The sequence below is a fragment of the Lipophrys pholis genome (assembly GCF_963383615.2).
Source record: "Lipophrys pholis genome assembly, chromosome: 12".
Classification (NCBI taxonomy): domain Eukaryota; kingdom Metazoa; phylum Chordata; class Actinopteri; order Blenniiformes; family Blenniidae; genus Lipophrys; species Lipophrys pholis.
In genome coordinates this window covers 4,453,945-4,469,242 of record NC_137641.1, presented here as the reverse complement: position 1 = coordinate 4,469,242, position 15,298 = coordinate 4,453,945, and the positions used below count along the sequence as shown (strand labels likewise).

At 39.7% G+C, this 15,298-nt stretch overlaps 1 gene segment (V, D, J or C); it reads right to left on the bottom strand.

Annotated features, from left to right (window-relative positions):
• Positions 1-2,102: 2,102 nt before the first annotated feature.
• On the bottom strand, positions 2,103-6,182 carry LOC308117882 (Ig kappa-b4 chain C region-like). The segment is given in 3 exons: positions 6,126-6,182; positions 3,660-3,810; positions 2,103-2,611 (listed from the first exon to the last, which is right to left on the bottom strand).
• Between the last annotated feature and the right edge of the window lie 9,116 nt (positions 6,183-15,298).

The window sequence follows — 15,298 nt, the reverse complement described above, 5'->3', positions numbered from 1 at the left end:
GAAGGTGAGTGAAGGTGTGTGTGAATGTCTGAGAGAGAGAGAGAAATCATACTGCTACAAGTGTGAACCCTTGGTCACGATACTGACAACAGAGGAGGAGAAACTGGCTTGTATGTGAGTGCAGGTTATTGCAGAGTAGGTAAGTGAGTGTGTGTGTGTGTGTGTGTGTGTGTGTGTGTGTGTGTGTGTGTGTGTGTGTGTGTGTGTGTGTGTGTGTGTGTGTGTGTGTGTGTGTGTGTGTGTGTGTGTGTGTGTGTGTGTGTGTGTGTGTGTGTGTGTGTGTGTGTGCGTTACGCGGCGGGTGCGCCGCGATGATATGTGCTACGTCATCGCGCGTGATGGAGCCGCTCCATCACATTCTTTAAATAACTCAATAGTTTTATTGCTTTTTTTCTGTGTTTATGTTACTGAGTGTTTTAATGTGTTCTTTAAGTTCAATATAAAACTGAACATAATCTGGGTTTACCTTTGCTAATCTGCATTGTGAAATTGTGAAATTTTCCAACTAGAATTGTTAAATCAACTATAAATTCTATGTCTTTATTTTGTAATGAAAATATGCAATTACACTTTTACAATGAATTTGAGCATGATTTTAGTTTTACACACTATATAATTCCTCTCTCACTTATCCGGGTGGCAAACACCGTCACCCAGATCACATTGCACCGATTAAGAACCTTCCTGAAGGTGGTGTCTCACACCGGACACCACCTTCACGTGGGCTCACCACCTGCAGGAAGGTTCTTAATTGGTGCAATATTGTCAGGTCCAACCTCTGAACATTTATTAATTCTGCAAGGAAGAACACACACAAGTTTAAGATTGGTTTTTACTCGCGAGGAGAACGGACAGAGAGTGTTTCAGTTACAATCTCCAACTCGCTCTGAAAAACCTCTGCCGCCTCCTCTTCTTTTATTAGGGTTCCTCTTATCTGATTTCAAGGCACTTCCCATCTGCAGACCACATTCCTCCTAACCATAAAAGATCACAGTGGAGAAATACAAGTCGTATTAGATGAGAAAGACTGTTGGTACAATGAATGTGATAACCTTTCGTAAGATTATTCCAACAAATATGATCTGGGTGACGGTGCTCAGACTGACACCTCCACCACCCGGAAATGGATTAGAGGGAGAAAATGGATGATGGAAGATTCAAAATGTCTAAACCTTTAATAAACAGCAGGTTTTATCCTCAGAACTTCTTGATATTGTAGGTGACTCTTCATCAGGTGAAGTAACCCAGTGCCGATGGCTTTTATGACACAAATAGATATTGGTGACTCAGGACCCGCCAGCAGGCCTCGGGTGACGTCAGAGTATTCAAGCCCTCTGATTGGCTCGTCAGAGTTCACTCTCCAGCGCCAGCTGACTGCATCTGGAGCGAGCTGCATTCACAATATTATAGTTGTGTTTGTTTAATAGTGGTTTTGTCCACCTACAATGGCTAAAGGAGAAGATAAAGAGATGTGGTTGCAGATTTATTGTCAAAACAATTTTCAAGAATGACGTTTCCTAGAGGTCATTGAACGCACCGCAGGGCTCCAAGCACACAGAGGTCCGGTACAATTTACTTGTGCTCACTACAAGTTCCATGGAAGGATTCAGGATTATGTTATTCGCTATTATATTATTTTCAAACCATGAAAAACGTTTGTCACCGTCCACGGCCCCCAGGAATTCTGGGAATAACAGCGGATTTTTTTATGAAGCTGAAACAGAAGGAGACTTGAACTTTGATTCTTTTCATCATAAAGGTTTTTATTCTGGCAACACGAGTATCTATCTGTGATGCAAAGGCTTTTTATACTGCATCTCTGCATGATGACCTGGTTTTTGTAGCCATAAAAAAGTGATTGAGGGGTGGATTGACTCAGACCAGCACTAGTGAAGGCCGAGGTCTGAAATGCAAGGCTGCCACTGTTACAATCTAATCCTACCATTTATAGGACATGCAAATACGTTTCAACTTCCAGCTTTTATTGAAAGATATAAATAAGGATGTGAGGATATAAACACTCTCATATAATATTTTTACATTCATCCATCTTTGCCATGATTATTTTATTGTTGTAAAAAAGTCATGAAAGACCAAAGATTGAGGTGAAAACTGTCTTTATTTTGTCAAAGCTTGAAGAAAATGATGATGAAAGAAGATGAATATTGATGAAGTCAGTTTGCTTTGATGATAGAAGAAAGTGAAAGAGGGTGAATGACAGAGGTGAGATCAGTGTGAGAGTAAAAGCAGTGTGAGAGTCCCAGTGAGTCCGGTCAGGACTGGGAACACTGGTCTCTCCTCAGTGTCTCTCTGAGGGGAGTCTGGGAGCCCCGGGTGGCCTCACAGGTCACAGAGCCCACCTTCCTCCACTGGTCTGCAGGGAGCCTCAGGGTGCTGCTCCAGCTGTAGAGGCCGTCCTTCTGCAGCACCCCGGGGCTCCTGCTCTCCTCCCAGCTGCTGCTGCTGCTGCTGCTGCTGCTGTCCTCCACCTTCCAGCTCAGACTCCAGTCTGAGGGGAAGCCCTCGTTGGCCAGGCACATGAGCGTGGCCTTCCCCTGCTGCAGCTCCTCTCTGGAGGGGGGCAGCACCGTCAGGGTGGGGCGGGTATCACCTAGGAGACACCAATCAAATTAGAGGACAGGGAGCACCCAGCTGTCAATCAACCAGCACACACCTGGACAGCTTTAGTGGGAGACAGCTGATTTGGTCCTGGAAGAAGTTGCTGTCAGAGGCTTTTTCTGCTCCAGCAGTCACTCACTCACACATTGTTTCACTTCCCTTTAAGAAGCCTCTCATGCACATCAGCACAGAGAGAATCATCCAACACTTTGACTTGAAATACCTCAAACTACACAGGAAGGAACACAAGCTGATGTCTCAACGTTTACTCTTCATTTGCATCAACGCTATCAGAAAGTTTACACTTTACAACTTATGACTGGAAACTTTAACATGAACTTCAAATCTAAATTAATATTTTCAATTATTTAGAGCAAAATGTGAAATAAACAGTGAAAATTATATCAAGAGGTTTTAATAATTTCACAACATGTATCATCAGTATTTCTATTTTACTGTAAAATAACAATATTAATGATGCATTTTAAAGTAAGAAGAGAAACAGAATTGGGAAACATTCTATAGAACCAAGAATAAATCCAGCTGTGATGAAGAGACACTCAATAAAACAAGAAGAATAAAACCTGCACACATTCCAACATAAACACATTTCAAACAGTGGACATGTCAACTAAAACTCAGCCCAAAGACAGACCAGTGCACCAGAAATGTCCCTAAATACACAGGTCAGTGTAAAAACAGCTTCAACATGAGACTGGTAGAGTTAAAACAGTGTGTTCCACAGCCATCAGGCTCTAACTGAGCACATTTAAAGACTGACAATAGCTTTGGTTTTGTCATTTAATCCTAATGAGATTTTAATCCGGTGTAAATTTAAAACTAATAACTTTTCTCTGTGATCAAATTAAAGTGAAACAGAGCTGAGCTAAACTACATGAAATCAATGGAGATTAAAACTTGATCACTACAATAATTATTAAGAAAAAAAAACATCTTTCTAATCTCAAATCATTCAAAACAAGGTTTAATGTCTGAATTTGAATTATTTAGTTGAAAGTATTAAAGGAGAATAAACTTACTTCCAACATCCAGTCTGGTTCCTCCACCGAACGTGTACCACAGTGATACAAACTCATTGAGCCGCTGTACAAAAACCTCTGACTGTAGAGAGACGCCACTCTCTGATTCTGAAACCAACAAACTCTCCAAAACAACTTTTACCACCTGATCCTAACGGAACACAAGAGAACAGTTCTTTCATCTGCAATGTCTACTTGAAATACATATATTTATAGAGATTGTTTTAAAGATCATTTTCTGTTTTTTCTATTATGTCTATTGGAATTTATTCCTGAAGGGATTTAACAGCAAAAACAGTAAATTAAATTTGAAAACTACAGACATATCTTTAATTATTCAGTTTAATTCCTTAATATTCTCATGAAAGTTTGAATCCAGAGTGAAAGTGAGAGATGAAAGTGATCCAGGTCCCTGTTGGAGTCAGTCAGAACATTTCCATAGAGCCACTTTGCATCAGCAGCACCATGCTCCAGTGCTCTGGGAGAGTTTATAGTCCTGACAGTTGAAGACTGGATGACTGACAGCCGTCCTTCATGACAACAGAAGACAGAGAAATCCTCCTCATCAGAAACATGAGTGTGATCTGCGTCCTCATCTGGACTCTCCTCTGCTGCTGCTTCACAGGTAAAGTCCAGAGAATCAAACTCCTCTCCTCTGTCAACATCCGTCCCTCTGAAATGAAGCCCACAAAACCATGAGGCTGCTTGATGTTTCTGTCTGTGTTTCCTCAGAGTCCAGAGGCCAGGTCACAGTGACTCAGCCTGCAGCAGTCAGCTCTGCTCTGGGAGCCTCCGTCACCATCACATGTAGGACCAGTCAGAATGTTTATGTTTATAGTGCTGGTCACTATTTAGCCTGGTACCAACAGAGAGATGGACAACCTCCTAAAAGGCTCATTTACTACACCAGCTCTCGAGCATCAGGGACTCCAGATCGTTTTACAGGCAGTGGATCAAACTCTGACTTCACTCTGACCATCAGTGGAGTTCAAGCTGAAGATGCTGCAGTTTATTACTGTCAGAGTTTTCATGTTATCAACAGTCAGTGGGTGTTCACACAGTGAAAAACCGTCGTACAAAAACCTCCCTCAGTCAGACTGAACAGAAACTGACTGCTGCACACTGATACACTTCACTGAACACACACACACACACACACACACACACACACACACACACACACACACACACACACACACACACACACACACACACACACACACACACACACACACACACACACACACACACATTAGAAATCTCTAACATAAACTGAACTAATGAATTTATTTATTGAGATCAGATGTTTCTTCACCAGAGGCGGTGGTGTTTCAACATGTAAATACTTGGTGGTGAGATTTTATTTCAGGTCTACTGAGCGCAGAGTTCAACACCACTTAATACCAAACTAATGTTTGTGCAGAAGTTTTGAGCTCCAACATCTTTATGACAACCATATACTGTAGGATCCCATCTTGTGAAAAGGTTTAACACGGGGAATAGCCTCTGATTAAATCATTTAATAAACTAAACTGTGTCTCGGTGGGGAGTTGAACACGGGCCTACTGATTGCAAGGAAAGAATTCCTCCACTCGACGAGCAGCATATTGATTTACAAGTGAGATTCTTACACAGATTTTATTATGACCTTACACTCACTTTACCTCCAGTTTCTCCTCTAAAGTCAGAGTTTTACATTTATACACCAGTAAATAATCAACCTCATTCATTTGGATTCTTAACTGTTAGCTCTCGCGGCGCATAAGCTGGCGTCACAACTCACTCTGGTTCTGTCAAGCAGTGCCTCCATTGACGCCAGCCAATCAGCTCTGAGCTTCTAAATCATCCTGGAGCAGGGCTTCGGGCTGCAAGCCCCACTCTCCATAAAGATCATGTGATCTGAATGAACGTACCACAGCCTGAGCATGAACACTTACATTTGACTGCATGAAATACAAACTGCATTGAGAGAGAGGAGCTAGTCCAACTCATGCAACCATCAGTGTGGATCAGGAGAAAACTCAGCCTGAAGCAGCAAGAGGAGACCAAGAACCAGGAAGTTCAATCCTCACACACAAATATGCAACTCAGGAGGAAGCTATATTCACAGAAAATAAAATACTATAGATGATCTTAAAGGATTAATAATGTACTTTGCCTGCAGTTATTTTTCACTGGTTCATCAGGTGGTGCTCCTATGGAGGGCTGACTGTGCCAAAATTAAATAATGAAATAAACCATTCAATAATTAATTAAATGTGTCATTAATTGATTAAAATTGGAATTAAATACATAAATGTGTCATTAAATGTGTCATTAATGAATTAAAATTAATTAATTTTATGTAAAAACATCTATAATTATTCCATGATGTATTTAATTATTTCATGGTCCGGTGTTGCACGGCTTCATGAATTAATTTTATCTTGTTAAACTCGTCCATCAAACTCAGTGGGCGGGGCTAACACTGATCGAGTCAAACACATTGCTGTGTTCTGAAGAGTTTCTGAACAAACAGGACATCTCTGCCTCACCTTTAACTGACCATTGCATAATAACATTATCCTTGGTACTTCCAAAGAATAGTCCCAGCATAAATTTGATTTTGAAATGTAATAATACACTGTTGGATAGCACTGTATTTTGTAAGGAAGTAAAACAGCTGATTTTAGAGCTTGAGCCCTTGGAAATGTTTTCTATTAGTAAATGGGAGAGTTTCAAATTTAAAGTAAATGAACTTGGGATTAAAATCAGTAAAAATATCATTAGAAGAAACAAACAAAAACAGCAAAACATCGTCCTTTAATTAAACAGTCTGGGTAAAAAGAATGTTCTATCAAGAGAAGACTCAATAGAATTAAACAAGCTTCAATCTGAATTAGACCAATTATTCATTGGAGAGAGAAACTCATCCTATTTCTTTGGCCTAGAGAGACATAGACAGTTAAAAAAGAAAATAAATAAACTAAATATCAATGGACACAATACAGAAGACCAAAGTCTGATTATCAAACATATTACAAAGTGTTATGGAAATCTTGTTTTGTCTCATAAAGAATGATGTGTAATGTTCAGTCTGTGTTGAAGGATGACCTGTGTCAGCACTGTTCAAACATCTCTGCTGCTTTTGGTGACCTTCATGCAGACTCAAAATTTCAGCCTTTAGGGGGCGCTGTCTGACTTCAGAGTGAGACAAACTCCTGGACAATCATGCAGAGGTTGGACTGTGACTTTGTCTCTTCTTGCAAGAATAATGTAATAAAATGGTCTTAAACTTTCTCAAATCGCTCTCAGTCTGATTCCTGTGTTTTCTGTCTCCATGAGGTTTTCTTACGAGGAAAATTCTCCTGACATGAAGAAAAGACATAAAAAGGAACGACTGATCTTTGCCACAGAGTCTCTGGACAATTCTGGGAAAATGGGACAAGTGGGAGAAAGTGGCTGGAGGATATATAATCAAATAATAAAGTTATTGCTGCACATGGTATTTTTTTTAGGGACCAAGCCTGAAAGACCAGGACCCTATTGTATTTCATGTTTCTTCTTATTGTTTTTTCCCACTCCTGACGCGGCTTTGAGCCACATTTTGACCCATTAAACACGATCAAATGTTGATAAAATTTGGTACGCTCATCAAGACTGAAAAAAAAATTAAGGAAATGTAAAAAATAACCCCCAGAGTGCCAGAATGTGCTCTCTAGCGCCACCTAGAAACACTAAAATGGCCACCACGGCCCGTAGGAATGTCATCTGGAGATCAAACCAAAACTCAATTGTTTGTCTCATCAAGACCTAAAAATCACCTGATACCCCAACCTAAATTCAACAGGAAGTTTGCAATTTGCCTTCCAAACTAAGATTTTCACCCAAAGAAGGCCCTCACGCAAATGCTATTACCTCTGAGGGAGAATAAATGTTATACCCTAAACACGCTCAAATGCTCACCAAATTTGGCACACTCATCAAGACTGGGGAAAAATATAGGAAAATGTAAAAAATAACCCCCAGAGTGCCAAAATGTGCTCTCTAGTGCCACCTAGAAACACTAAAACGGCCACAATGTCGTAGAGAGATCAAACCAAAACTCAATTGTTGGTCTCATCAGGATCTAAAAATCACCTGATACCCCGGACCTAAATCCAACAGGAAGTCCGCCTTTCAGAACAAGATAAACGCTATCTCCTCTGAGGGCGAATATCGTATCGGCTCCAAAACACTATTAAACGACAGAGGAGACTCTCCTGCTCAATAATTCAGTTCAACTTTATCATTCGTCGAGCGGTTTCATGTTTATTAGCTGTCAAAGTTCCGAACACCGATTCCCGCCTCCTTCCTCCTCCTCCTCCTCTCATTCAAATACATGGGAAAACCAAAATGACTCTTCAAAAACAGCCGTGACAGAACACTCCAAACAAGTGGCCACTGTGGCTAAACTATGACTGTGATAAACAAAACGAGCAGATCAGAAGCACGACAAGAACCTGCCGAGCAAGACGTTGTAACGCATGTGGGGAAAATATCATAAAAAAATACCTTTTTGACAAGAGAGAACAATGCTCTCATTTTTTTTGGTTCCAGCGATTTCAAGCGACATTTATAAATGAGTCAGATGGAGCAAAATCGTGTGTCTGCATCAAACTGCGCCTCCTAGTGTCTAAAGTTTACGTCTGTCTGCTTCCAAACCCACACAGACTGAAAGACAACACATTTTCCTCTCAAGAAATGATAATTTTATGAGTTTTTTTCCAAAATATGTGGATAAAATCCGTCCTCTCGCCCACTGTGATGACATCACTAACTGCAGGTGGTCAGAACACTGTTGCTTCATTCACACCAGGATTACACATTACCAGGAAAGTCCTTGTTTATGAGCTAACCTGCTATCATGTGCTACATAAACAAGCTACCATGCTAATCTGTGGTTTGTGGATGAGCTAACATGTTATTGTGTGCTACAATAAGTCTGTTTGTTTCTCTTGTTTGTTATTTTTGCACATGTTCATAAATAAACAAATAAATAAATCATAAAAGACAAAACTCTTTGTATCAAAGTCATTACCCTTTGTGACATGTAGTTTGTGTGAGACATCCTTTGATCTTTCGATTCCTTATGAGTTCACCTGAGAAATCAAAGATTGACTGAGAGATCCTGAATGCTCACTGACACTATTTACAAGGCTTTACCACTGCACCGCCTGTCCAGATCCTTTGGTACGTTTATTATTTAATGATTTACATCATTACTGTGAGCTGAATGAAAAAAGTACAACATTTATTGAACTTACACGACTCAGAATTGCTAATGCATCATATAATCCTTAAGAAGACTAAAGATTATCAGTGTTTAACTACTGGTATTTATTTACCCGGTGAGGTAGTTGTAGTCTGTTGTTGAACTATTTATCTATTCATCTATTTATTTATTTGCGCTGCTTTTTCTATGCAACCTTTTACGTAATTACCCCCCAGGGACAAATAATCTTTATTTGATTGATTGATTAAATTAAGTTGTAACATCTCTGCAGATGTGTTGTTGATGCAATGTTAAGGTTTAGTGGTGATGTTTGTTGGTTCCGATTCTTAACGCGATTCGTGACATGTTACCATCAACACTGGTACTGAACACACATGATGTAAGTTTTGGTCGGATTAAAATCAATTGTGACTTTATTACAGATCGCTGTGATCAGAAATCAGAGTAAAAAGTAACTGATTACTACGGTGGCCTGGAAGTGCAAAACGCTGCAAACTACAGAAAACACTTCCCAATTCAAAACACACTCCTTAATAGAGAAAACCATAGACATAATAAAGAGTAGACGCCTCGGCGACTGGGGAGGGACACATCAACAGCTCCGCCATCTTGAACCGGTGGTGGTGGCGGCAGGGGTGAATGAACATCGACGATGGAAAGAGGTTTCCTAAATCTCTAAGTAGAATTATAAGTTGAATTTTAAACTGATTTCCAAACTGTTTGACTTTTTAAAAACGTCATACATGTAGCGACTTTGTTTAGTGAGTGTTAATGTGCAGTACACACTTTGTTTAGTGTGTGTTAATGTGCAGTACACACTTTGTTTAGTGTGTGTTAAGGTGCAGTACACACTTTGTTTAGTGTGTTAATGTGCAGTACACACTTTGTTTAGTGAGTGTTAATATGCAGTATACACTTTGTTTAGTGTGTGTTAATGTGCAGTACACACTTTGTTTAGTGAGTGTTAATATGCAGTATACACTCTGTTTAGTGTGTGTTAATATGCAGTATACACTTTGTTTAGTGTGTGTTAATGTGTAGTACAAACTTTGTTTACTGTGTGTTAATGTGCAGTACACACTTTGTTTAGTGTGTTAATGTGCAGTACACACTTTGTTTAGTGAGTGTTAATGTGCAGTATACACTTTGTTTAGTGTGTTAATGTGCAGTACACACTTTGTTTAGTGAGTGTTAATGTGCAGTACACACTTTGTTTAGTGTGTTAATGTGCAGTACACACTTTGTTTAGTGAGTGTTAATGTGCAGTATACACTTTGTTTAGTATGTGTTATTGTGTAGTACAAACTTTGTTTACTGTGTGTTAATGTGCAGTACACACTTTGTTTAGTGTGTTAATGTGCAGTACACACTTTGTTTAGTGAGTGTTAATGTGCAGTATACACTTTGTTTAGTATGTGTTATTGTGTAGTACAAACTTTGTTTACTGTGTGTTAATGTGCAGTACACACTTTGTTTAGTGTGTTAATGTGCAGTACACACTTTGTTTAGTGTGTTAATGTGCAGTACACACTTTGTTTAGTGTGTGTTAATGTACAGTACACACTTTGTTTGTGTGCATTGATGTGCAGTACACACTTTGTTTACTGTGTGTTAATGTGCAGTACACACTTTGTTTAGTGTGTGTTAATGTACAGTACACACTTTGTTTAGTGAGTGTTAATGTGCAGTACACACTTTGTTTACTGTGTTAATGTGCAGTACACACTTTGTTTACTGTGTTAATGTGTTGTACTGGGCTGTTATTCATGTGAAATTGATTGACAATGTTGTATAATTCCTGTGAAGTGGGTTCAGTCAATAAATTGTGAATTTCTTCAGATAGACAGACGTCTTAAAGGAGACATATCATGCTTTTAAATCCTTCCTTTTTACATATAAATCATACAGTTGTGGTCTATATAAAGCGGAACTGCAATGCTTGGGTCTGAATTCCTCATTATTAGAGCTCCACAGGCCCCTTTTCTACCCCTTTTCTGATGCGCTTCTGAGAGCAACTCGTTTTGGGGCGGTCTCTTCAAATGCAAATGAGACACTTCATACCCCGCCTCCTCTCCAGGTTGCAGAGGTGACACTCGGTTCAACTCCACCCTGTTCGGACATCTTTGTAGTTTGATAGAACAGATACAATTATCTAGCGGCGCAGAAACTTTATATTCACACATTATTGACAAAATGTCAACAACGGAAGATTTGTCCATCCAGCCATACATGTTGGAGCCAGAGTCGGACCCGGCGGAGCCAGATGAAAATGACGATGATGCACCTGCAGAACAACGTCTTCATATGGATGTAACGCAATGGTGTGTCACTATATTTACACTAACTTCTCCATCCATACCCACTACTACAATACTGCCTGTATTACAACGACTATTTAACACAGAAGTTACATTCTAATCTAAAACGAGCACACAGCGCTAACATATGAAGACGGTGCAACTGCTAATGCTAACAAAACAATGACAGGGACGTCTTATCATCACACTTTTTAGCGTTATATACAGCTTACCGAAGTGCTCTGTTCGTCGTCTCCATAGATAGAAGGAACTGACCGCTCAATCAGACCAAGTCTTTCGGCAAATCCTTCTTTATACTGGCGGAGGTTGCTGAAGCAGTCGTCCTTGAAGTGCTTCGCGCACACAAAAATGACCTTACCCACAGATGTGGGTACATTTCTGTGAAAAATAAAACTCAACCAGGCACTTCGAAAAGGTTCTGATGCTGGGAGACGGTGTAACGAAGCTTGTGGGTTACTACATCCAACAACCGAACATTTCGACTTATCCTCTCGTAACTTCGGCATCCTTGAGGTTGGACTACAAAATCGCAGCGAGAAACAAAAATGGCGGATTGCTCGAAGTGTTGGACCTGGAGTCGATGTCCTAATCTGGCAGTTCTGCTGCGAATACTGTGACGTCATTGTTCAAAAAACGTAATAGAGAATAGAAAAATCGAAACCGATCGCAAAATATGACCAAAACAGAATATAAAGATATCAACGGAGCACCTGAAGAGACTACTTTGAACTTTTCTGTACTTCTAAACACTCTAAATATAAAACAAAATGCATTTAAGGGCTAAAAAAGTGGATTTAGCATGATATGTCCCCTTTAATGTATCGTGGATGAAATTTCCAGAGATATACTGAGTAGAATCGCTGTATTGTGATAATACTGTTATCTTGGCCAAATAGGTTACTGGCTATACTCAGCCGTAGTAATGGTTATAATAATAATATCAATAATGTTATAAGAATCCAGTATCTATAATAAAATAATAAAATCTATAATAATAATAAACAGCATTAGATAATTATAATAAGGTAATATAATAATATAGCAATAATAATAGTCCAATGAGAATACCAATTAATATAAAATAAAATAATAATATGAGAATACAATAATTATAAGAATAGCAATAACAAAAATACTGTAGTAGTACAATTATACAATAATAATTGTCAAATGCAATGTATAGCCATGCACATCTGAACGTTTTCTGGGTTTCTTTTGTTCTCTCTCTCTCTCTCTCTCTCTCTCTCTCTCTCTCTCTCTCTCTCTCTCTCTCTCTCTCTATATATATATATATATATATCTAGGTCTAGCTTGAAGTCCGTGATTGTTGTGGTTGTTAGGTGACGTTTAGGACCACGGTGGGGGGAGGAGGGGGGCGATTACGTCATCTTTTTTTCCACGGATGATCGTCTTTGCTGAGCGTACTCCGCCGCATGTTTACTTTTTAGATGTCTTATCAAATTAGTTGTGTTAAACGAAGTAGTGGGGCTCCACCTCTCGGGACTGTGGCGAAGCAAATAGTCCAACTGGCCGCTGGACTGGTTTGGTTGTCAACCTTAAAATACCTCCAGACTGCTGACATTTTATCCACTCAATGGTTTTAGACTGCTAACCTCGGTTTACGGCAGGTTGCAAACGGGGCTCGCTTTACGGCAGCTGACGGGAAAATATATATATTTTTTAAATTAGATCGGCGGGGCGATCGGCTGGATTTGCCGATTCCCGATCATTTACAAATCAGCAATATCGGCCCCGATCGGATATCTAGCGATCTGATCGGGACATCCCTACTTTAAACCAAAGTGTCTATGCTGTCCTCACAACACGTGACAGTGTGTTGCTAGACAGCCAGCGAACCATCAAAGAAAACACTGTGCACAAGGCTTGCTTTTCTTGTTTTAGTGATTTCTAGTGTGTGTGTGTGTGTAAATATGTGAAAGTGTGTGAAAGTGTGGTTACTGTAAACATACAGAAAAAAGAACAATTACTGTCTATACATGCATGGAAAACACACTGAATTCGATATACACATGTAACACAACAGTCACTACAACAACCGATGCATTTTGAACTATACATGACCCACAGATACTTACAAAGACGAAAATTTCCCTAGGCTCAAGTGTTAAGAGCGACACAGCGTGTTCCTGTGAAGTTTCAGCCACGTTTCTGTAGTACTGCTAGCTTACCTTCACCGAGAGACAAAACAGCAAAGATCGTAGAGCGAGAGGAACACTCACTCTGCTACAACAAAAAACGATCCTCTACGGAGAAGATGAAGATGTGTCACTACATTAACTATTTAACTATAGCACACTTTTTAACAACCTTAGAAACTTCAGGACCATATCATGTCTTTAACCTAAACACATGACAGTGTCCCTCTCATTTTCTTTCTAGTTAATTTGGCACTTTTCTTGACAAAAGGCCAAACAAGTTGATCGTCACACTGATGGATTAATATCTCATCTATTGATCAAGTGATTGATGGAAAACAATCTTTAGATTCTTGTAAGTGCTGAGCTCTCAGCAGATTCTTTGACCTTTGGTAGTAAGTTCATTTTAAACGGTTGAATCTCTGTTGATTCTTTGACTTGGATGTGCAGCAGCACCGACTCCAAAGCACATTTTGTAGACGTCCTTGTAAAGCTTCACTTCCTCTCTTCCTGTTGTCCTTCTGTCACACATCAGCCCTGACACTGCCTCACTTCTTCAACCTCTCTGTGGACTGTCCATCCCTCTGGACGCTTGACCTCAGAGCCTCACCACCTCTGCTCTGAGCTTCTTCTCCTGTCTCTTCTCTCACATGTTCTGTCTTTTCTCTGCTGTGCAGACCTCCACCTCTCCTTTCCTCAGACCAATATGAAAAAAGGAAACGTCCTGGATACCATCAATGAAGTCACCATCATCCATGTCTTCACCTTCCTCATCCCCTGTGTCAGACCGGCTGCTGGACTTCTGGACTGACCCCTCCTGACTCACCCTCTTAGAAGCAAGAAGTGTCTGTGGGGAGTCATTCTTTACTCCCACAAATCTTCCTGCTGCTTCAGCCACAAACTTAATAACATCTGACCTTGATTTCTGCTGAACCGTATGGCTGTTAACGCCAGCGTTTCCACTCATTTAGTTTTAGATGTGATACAATTATTCTCAATTCTTTGATTTTCCATGTACGGACGATGATTCTGGACACATTAAAGATGCATTAACGTTTTGTAAATGACGTCTTTAAAGTCAAAATCCTGATTTTATTTATTTTACTTTAATATAATATTTTCAGAATAAAGTCAAACTTCAGACTTTTTAAGTCTCCAAGGAGAAACTCACCACTTTGATAACTTTTCATCTGGTGAATACAACTATGTACATGAGTCAATGTTTTATCAGCATTATCAAATGTCATTGTCATTGTTAATGCTCTCATTGCTGCACTGTTTAGCACTCTCGCTTGACAGAAGGTTGTGGGTTCAAATCCAGCTGGAGGTGTTTGTGGAATTTCCTTGTGTTTCCTCAGGGTTCTCTGGTTTCCTCCCACATTCCTAAAAACTGCATGTAATGTTAATGCTAAATGAAGTGTCTGTGTGTGTCCTGTGGAAGACTGATGACCTGTCCTTTTTCTTTTGAAACGTATTTTCATGGACGTCCATAAGACGTCCAGACAAGACGTGAAAACAACGTCCAAGAAAGACGTCTAAAAAACGTTCATTCTGGCTCGTCTGAGGACGTCTTCTGGATGTCAAATATTGACGTCTATATGATGTCCAGAAAAGACATCCAGACAACGTCCAAGAAAGACGTCTAAAAAACGTTCATTCTGGCCCCTCTGCAACTGCAACGTGAAATAAGTGTCGGTCACGCTGCTGCTTCAACCAATCAGGTTTTGATATTGATGCTCTTTTTGTTTTTTAATTGATTCATTTTATTTTATTTTATTTCATTTTTTACTTTATTGCCCAAATGGGGGAACATCCAAACAGAGCAAACAAACATCAAACAACAAAAACAAACAATTTTAACAGACGATGCTCACAAATAATACATTAGTATAATCTTAAGCTCCATGGTAT